Genomic DNA, 8,489 nt, shown 5'->3' on the forward strand with positions numbered 1-8,489 from the left:
CTTTGTTGGCAATGACACAGGTCAAATGTTTTCTGTAAGTCTTCACAAGGTTTTCACACACTGGTGCTGGTATTTTGGCCCATTCCTCCATGCAGATCTCCTCTAGAGCAGTGATGTTTTGGGGCTGTCGCTGGGCAACACGGACTTTCAACTCCCTCCAAAGATTTTCTATGGGGTTGAGATCTGGAGACTCCAGGACCTTGAAATGCTTCTACGAAGCCACTCCTTCGTTGCCCGGGCGGTGTGTTTGTGATCATTGTCATGCTGAAAGACCCAGCCACGTTTCATCTTCAATGCCCTTGCTGATGGAAGGAGGTTTTCACTAAAAATCTCACGATACATGGCCCCATTCATTTTTCCTTTACACGGATCAGTCGTCCTGGTCCCTTTGCAGAAAAACTGCCCCAAAGTATGATGTTTTCACTCCCATGCTTCACAGTAGGTATGGTGTTCTTTGGATGCAACTCAGCATTCTTTGTCCTCCAAACACGACAAGTTGAGTTTTTACCAAAAAGTTCTATTTTGGTTTCATCTGACCATGTGACTTTCTCCCAATCCTCTTCTGGATGCACTCTAGCAAACTTCAGACGGGCCTGGACATGTACTGGCTTAAGCAGGGGGACACATCTAGCACTGCAGGATTTGAGTCCCTGGCGGCGTAGTGTGTTACTGATGGTAGGCTTTGTTACTTTGGTCCCAGCTCTCTGCAGGTCATTCACTAGGTCCCCCCGTGTGGTTCTGGGATTTTTGCTCACTGTTCTTGTGATCATTTTGACCCCACGGGGTGAGATCTTGCGTGGAGCCCCAGATCGAGGGAGATTATCAGTGGTCTTGTATGTCTTCCATTTCCTAATAATTGCTCCCACAGTTGATTTCTTAAAACTAAGCTGCTTACCTATTGCAGATTCAGTCTTCCCAGCCTGGTGCAGGTCTACAATTTTTTTTCTGGTGTCCTTTGACAGCTCTTTGGTCTTGGCCATATTGGAGTTTGGAGTGTGACTGTTTGAGGTTGTGGACAGGTGTCTTTTATACTGATATCAAGTTCAAACAGGTGCCATTAATACAGGTAACGAGTGGAGGACAGAGGAGCCTCTTAAAGAAGAAGTTACTGGTCTGTGAGAGCCAGAAATCTTGCTAGTTTGTAGGTGACCAAATACTTATTTTCCACCATAATTTGCAAATAAATTCATTAAAAATCCTACAATGTGATTTTCTGGATTTTCTTTTCTCAATTTGTCTGTCATAGTTGACGTGTACCTATGATGAAAATTACAGGCCTCTCTCATCTTTTTAAGTGGGAGAACTTGCACAATTGGTGGCTGACTAAATACTTTTTTTCCCCACTGTATGATCATGGCATATTGTCCCTCATATGCCAGTCTTTATGACCAATGTAGACTCAGTTCCTGGCTGCCTCATGAGAATTTGTTGCTGCAGAAAATGGTTTGTTTACGTGGAAGTGGATCACAAGCATGTTCATATGCAGCTTGTGCTAGTTAACAAACAAGTAATCGGGTGGTTGTCTACAACATCACAGATGTGATTGGTGACTTGGCAAGGTCAAACATCACTAGAGTTAAAGCCAGAAGAATAATATACCTCGCTACAGTGCCTTCAGAAAGTATTCACACCCCTCGACTTTCTCCACATTTAGTTGTTACAGCCTGGATTTTGTAACTGGCTTACACGCGATACCCCATAATGTCCAAGTAGAAATGTTTTTAGAAATTTAGAAATTTAAAATGAATAGCTGAAATGTCTTGGGTAAAGTATTCAACCCCTTTGTTATTGTAAGCCTTAATATTTTCAGAAGTAAATTTGCTTAACAAGCGACATAATGAATAGTGTTTAACATGATTTTTGACTAATTTCTGTACCCAACTCGTACAATTATCTGTAAGGTCGAGCAGTGCGTTGCAAAAAAAGATTTAACCACAAAGACCAGGGAGGTTCTCCAATGCCTTGCGAAGGGCACCTGTTTGCTTGGTTTACTTGTACCCCCATCTACAGACTGAATATCCCTTGGCGCTTGGTGAAGTTATTAATTACTCTTTGGATGGCGTGTCACTACAAAGATGCAGGTGTCCTTCTTAACTTGATTGCCGTAGAGGGGAAAAACGCTCAAGGAATTCACCATGAGTCCAATGGTGACTTTAAAGCAGTTCCTCCATCACCGCCATTAAACTCTGAGGATGGGTCAACAACCTTGTAGTTACTCCACAATGTGAACCTAACTGACAGCGAAAAGAGAGCCTGTACAAAAAGAATCCAAAAAATGCATTCTGTTTGCAACAAGGCACTAAAGGAATTTAGCAAAAATGTGGCAACGCAATTAACACTTTGTATTCAGGACAAAGTTATGTTTGGGGTAAAACAAACATTACTGACTAACACCATATTTTCAATTATAGTGGTGGCTGCATCCATGTTATGGATGTAATTGTTAAGGACTGGGGTCTTTTTCACTTTTAAAAAAATGGAATGGCGCTAAGCACAGGGAAACTCGTAGATGACAACCTGGTTTGCTTTCCACCAGACACTGGGAGACGACTTCACCTTTCAGCAGGACAACGATGTGAAACACCAGGCCAAATCTACACTAGTTGCTTACCAAGACAGTGAATGTTCCTGAGTGGCAGAGTTAGTTTTGACTTAAATCTGCTTAAATCTATGGCATGACCTCCATGTTTGTCTCGCAATGATCAACAACCAATTTGACAGATGTTAAAGAGTTTAAAACCAGACTAATAGGTGAATGTTGCACAATCAGGTGTGGAACGCTCTTAGACTTACCCAGAGACTCACAGCTGGAACTGATGCCAAAGGTGACTCGTGTATTGACTTGGAGGGTTGAATACTTATCTAATCAAGATGTATTCATTTAATTTTTCATGAATGTGTATGGTGAACCTCGTTGACGACAAATCTATTTGAATCCCTTTTGTGTAAAGTTAAAGGGTGTGACTACTCTAGCGCATCAGCCTGGTTGTCACGCCCTGGCTCTGGGGACTATGTTATGTTGAGCCAGGGTGTGTGGTTCTATGTTTGTTTTTCTATGTTTGCCGGTGTGACTCCCAATCAGAGGCAACGAGTGTCAGCTGTCGGCTGGTTGTCTCTGATTGGTAGCCATATTTAATCTGTCGGTTTTTCCTTTGGTTTTGTGGGTTCTTGTTTCAAGTCTGTGTATGTTTATACCGTGAACTGTCACGTATCGTTTGATTGTTTTTGATCGTGTCTCTATTAAAGAGTATGTTTGCATTCAACGCTGCGCCTTGGTCCTCATCTATCGTAGACGATCGTGACAGAAGAACCCACCAAAACTGGACCAAGCAGCGTGAAGAGGAGAGAGGATGGACCTGGGATCAGTGGATTAAGAGTCTCGACTGGGCCAAGCCAAGCGAAGAGCAGAAAGGTTGGATTTGGAGCAGTGGGGTGAGAGTCTGGCAAAAACTAGGGAGGCCTGGTCCACGGGGAGGAGAAACCCCCAGAAAATGTTTAGGACCAGACTTTAATCCCATTGTGAACTTGTGGTCGATCATCAAGAGGCGGGTGGACAAACAAAACCCCACAAATTCTGACAAACTCCAAGCATTGATTATGCAAGAATGGGCTGCCATCAGTCAGGATGTGGCCCAGAAGTTAATTGACAGCATGCCAGGGCGGATTGCAGAGGTCTTGAAAAAGAGGGGTCAACACAGCAAATATTGACTCTTTGCATAAACTTAATGTAATTGTCAATAAAAGCCTTTGAAACGTATGGAATGCTTGCAATTATACTTCAGTATACCATAGTAACATCTGACAAAAATATCTCATGTAACTGAAGCAGCAAACTTTGTTAAGAACAATACTTGTGTCATTCTCAAAACATTTGACCACGACTGTACACACAACAAGTAGGCCACATGGGGGAGAGGCGTGGTGCCAAGAATTGTTGCTTTATTAGTTTTTTTGAAACCAGGTTTGCTGTTCACTTTAGCTGCGCTATATGAGATGGATAAAATAATACTGTATGTTTCCTTGAATTTGTTCTGGACCCAGGGAGTGTGAAAAGACCCCTGGTGGCATGTCTGGTGGGGTAAGTGTGTGTCAGTGCTATGTGTAAGTTAACTATGCAAACAATTTGGAATTTCCAACACATTAATGTTTCTTATAAAACAAGATGTGATGCAGTCAGTCTTTCCTCAGCCATAATATTAATATTAGCCCTCTGACTACAATGAAGAGCAAGATATGCCGCTCTGTTCTGGACTAGCTGCAGCTTAACTAGGCCTTTCTTTGCAGCACTTGACCATATGACTGGACAATAATCAAGATAAGATAAAACTAGAGCCTGCAGGAATTGCTTTTTGGAGTGTGGTGTCAAAAAAGCAGACCTCTCCCCATCTTTACAACCATTGAATCTATATGTTTTGACCATGATGGTTTACAATCTAAGGTAACACCAAGTAATTTAGTCTCCTCAACTTGTTCAACAGCCACACCATTCATTACCAGATTCAGCTGAGGTCTAGAACGTAGGGAAGGATTTGTACCAAATACAATGCTCTTAGTTTTATAGATGTTCAGGACCAGTTTATTACTGGCCACCCATTCCAAAACTGACTGCAACTCTTTACTAAGAGTTTTAGTGACTTTATTGGCTGTGGTTGCTGATGTGTATATGGTTGAATCATCAGCATATATGGACACACATGCTTTGTTTAATGGCAGTGGCAGGTCATTGGTGTTAATAGAAAAGAGTAGAGGGCCTAGAGAGCTGCCCTGCGGTACACCACACTTTACATTTGACATTAGAGACACTTCCGTGAGTTCTATTAGATAGATAGCTCTGAATCCACGATATGACAGAGCTTGAAAAGCCATAACACATACATGTTCTCAACAACAGGTTATGGTCAATAATATCGAAGGCTGCACTGAAATCTAACAGTACAGCTCCCACAATCTTCTTATTATCCATTTCTTTCAACCATTCATCAGTCATTTGTGTCAGTGCAGTACATGTTGATTGTCACATAATTTCTCAATTTGCAGTAAGTCAGCCAGTTAGATGTGCAGCCAGACTTATCAGCCACTCCTTTTTCCCCATCTCTTTCAACCATACAGTTATTTAATTCCTTGTCAATCCATGGAGCCTTAATAGTTCTAACAGTCAGTTTCTTAACAGGTGCATGTTTATCAATAATTGGAAGATGCAATTTCATAAATTCATAAAGTGCATCATCAGTAGGCTCCACATCAGAACAACAAATATTTTCAACATCATCCACATGAGTCACAGCAAAATCTTTTGTATGATCTCTTATACACTATTTTAGGACCAGCTTTTGGAACTTTGGCTTTCCTGGATATAGCCACTGCATCCAATGGGTACAGATACAGCTTTAGAACAAAGTTCTACAGTATTAGTACAAATGTAATAATAATTTTTAAAAAAACATATGGATGATTTTGTTCCTGTAGTGTTTGTAAACAGCCTGGTAAGTTGATTACTAACCTGAACCAGATTACAGGCACTGGTTACAGTGAGAAGCTTCCTTTTGTGTGGACGACTTGATGAAAACCTCTCTGTTTACATCACATACACTATCAAGCATTTCACAAACATTATTTAGATACTGACTGTTAGCACTTGATGGCCTATAGCAACACCCCAAAAGGAAAGGCTTCAGATGTGCCAAGTGATCCTGCAACCACAACACTTCAATAACACTTGACATAAAATATTCTCTAAGCATTACAGGGAAATTGCTCTGAATATATACAGCAACACCTCCTCCATAAGCGTTCCTGTCTCTTCTATAGATGTTATATCCTTGTATTGCTACTGCTGTATAATTACAGGAATCATCTAAGTGTGTCTCAGAATGGCTAATGGATGTTTGCCGTTGATTAGGAGGAGTGAAAGAGATGGGGTTTAATACTGGCAACCTGTTCAATCTCACTCACTGTGTCTTCCTGGACAGGAAGTGGAAGGTGTGGAAATTCATTAGCTCTACCAATGGATTACTTTAATATCTCTATCATCATCCTCTAATAATCCTCTCTCTCTCTCTCTCTCGCTCTCTCTCTCGCTCTCTCTCTCGCTCTCTCGCTCTCTCTCTCTCTCCATACCTCCCCATCCCCCTCTACCTTCCATCAGTGTGCTCCACCAGTAAACGACTAGCCTGTGGAGAACTTCAAAGTAGGTCCTCAGGGCTCCCCACTCCCCAGTGTGGAGAGATGCTATGTGTTTCATGGGGTCTCACTGACAGAGCGATGTCTGTGGAATTAACAATACAACTCTACGGTTCAGAGAGAGAGAGAGAGAGAGAGAGAGAGAGAGAGAGAGAGAGAGAGAGAGAGAGAGAGAGAGAGAGAGAGAGAGAGAGAGAGAGAGAGAGAGAGAGAGAGAGAGAGAGAGAGAGAGAGAGAGAGAGAGAGAGAGAGAGAGAGAGAGAGAGAGAGAGAGAGAGAGAGAGAGAGAGAGAGAGAGAGAGAGAGAGAGAGAGAGAGAGAGAGAGAGAGAGAGAGGAAAGGAGGTAGAGCGAGAGAGAGAGAGAGAGAAGAAAGGGGGCGATCAAAATGCCGGTGCGGGTTGGGGGGAGTGGGGGGTGAAAATGACATGCAGGCAAACCCAAACATGCAACCAGACCATTCAGATAGTGAAAGAGGGGGTGAAAGAGAGAAAGAGAGGGAGGGAGAGAGAAAAACAAAACCAATATGAAAGGGGAGATATAATTCATTAAAGGCCCAGTGCAGACAAAAAAACAGACTTTTCTGTGTTTTATATACATTGAACTAAAATATAAACTCAACATGGAAAGTGTTGGTCCCTAAAATAAAGGATCACAGAAATATTCCATATGCACAAAAAGCTTATTTCTCTCCATTTTTGTAAAAGAGTGATAGTAGTAGATAGGAGGAGTGTCTGACTCAGTGATAGAGTGATAGTAGTAGTAGATAGGAGGAGTGTCTGACTCAGTGATAGAGTGATAGTAGTAGTAGTAAATAGGAGGAGTGTCTGACTCAGTGATAGAGTGATAGTAGTAATATATAGGAGGAATGTCTGACTCAGTGATAGAGTGATAGTAGTAATAGATAGGAGGAATGTCTGACTCAGTGATAGAGTGATAGTATTAGTAGATAGGAGGAGTGTCTGACTCAGTGATAGAGTGATAGTATTAGTAGATAGGAGGAGTGTCTGACTCAGTGATAGAGTGATAGTAGTAGTAGATAGGAGGAGTGTCTGACTCAGTGATAGAGTGATAGTAGTAATAGATAGGATGAGTGTCTGACTCAGTGATAGAGTGATAGTAGTAGTAGATAGGAGGAGTGTCTGACTCAGTGATAGAGTGATAGTAGTAGTAGTAGATAGGAGGAGTGTCTGACTCAGTGATAGAGTGACAGTAGTAATAGATAGGAGGAATGTCTGACTCAGTGATAGAGTGATAGTAGTAGAAGTAGATAGGAGGAGTGTCTGACTCAGTGATAGAGTGATAGTAGTAGTAGATAGGAGGAGTGTCTGACTCAGTGATAGAGTGATAGTAGTAGTAGATAGGAGTGTCTGACTCAGTGATAGAGTGATAGTAGTAATAGATAGGAGGAGTGTCTGATGTTTCATGGGGTCTCACTGACAGAGCGATGTCTGTGGAATTAACAATACCACTCACTGATGGAAGGTAGAGGGGGATGGGGAGGTATGGAAAGAGAGAGAGAGAGAGAGAGAGAGAGAGAGAGAGAGAGAGAGAGAGAGAGAGAGAGAGAGAGAGAGAGAGAGAGAGAGAGAGAGAGAGAGAGAGAGAGAGAGAGAGAGAGAGAGAGAGAGGGATGAAAGGAGGTAGAGCGAGAGAGAGAGAGAGAAGAAAGGGGGCGATCAAAATGCCGGTGCGGGTTGGGGGGAGTGGGGGGTGAAAATGACATGCAGGCAAACCCAAACATGCAACCAGACCATTCAGATAGTGAAAGAGGGGGTGAAAGAGAGAAAGAGAGGGAGGGAGAGAGAAAAACACCTGATTCAAATGTCAAGGGCTTGATGATTAGTTGACAAGTACAATCAGGTGTGCTTCTCCGGGGCCACAACAAGATATGTATTGTTGGGGGCAGTGGAGGCTGCTCAGGGGAGGACGGCTCATAATAATGGCTGGAGTGGAATGGCTGGAATGGAATGGTATCGAACAGATAAAAACCATGTGTTTGATACCATTCCATTTGCTCCATTCCGACCATTATTATGAGCTGTCCTCCCGTCAGCAGCCTCCCCTGGTTGGGTGTACTCGAGGACCGGAGTTGGGAAACACTGTAGTAGAGTATAAAAATGTTTTGTCTATCAAACCCATTCATTGTTTCAGAGTCTCGTACCAAGCTGTATATATTCTTCCCATGATGGTTCATAGTGTCTCTGATTGCTCAAGGGACATTCATACATCACTGTCTTATTGCTCTCCCTCTGCAGCTAGACACTAATGAGAAACAGTTGACTGTTCATTCCAGCCCTCAGTCATACA

Source organism: Coregonus clupeaformis, chromosome 6 (assembly GCF_020615455.1).
Source record: "Coregonus clupeaformis isolate EN_2021a chromosome 6, ASM2061545v1, whole genome shotgun sequence".
Lineage (NCBI taxonomy): Eukaryota > Metazoa > Chordata > Actinopteri > Salmoniformes > Salmonidae > Coregonus > Coregonus clupeaformis.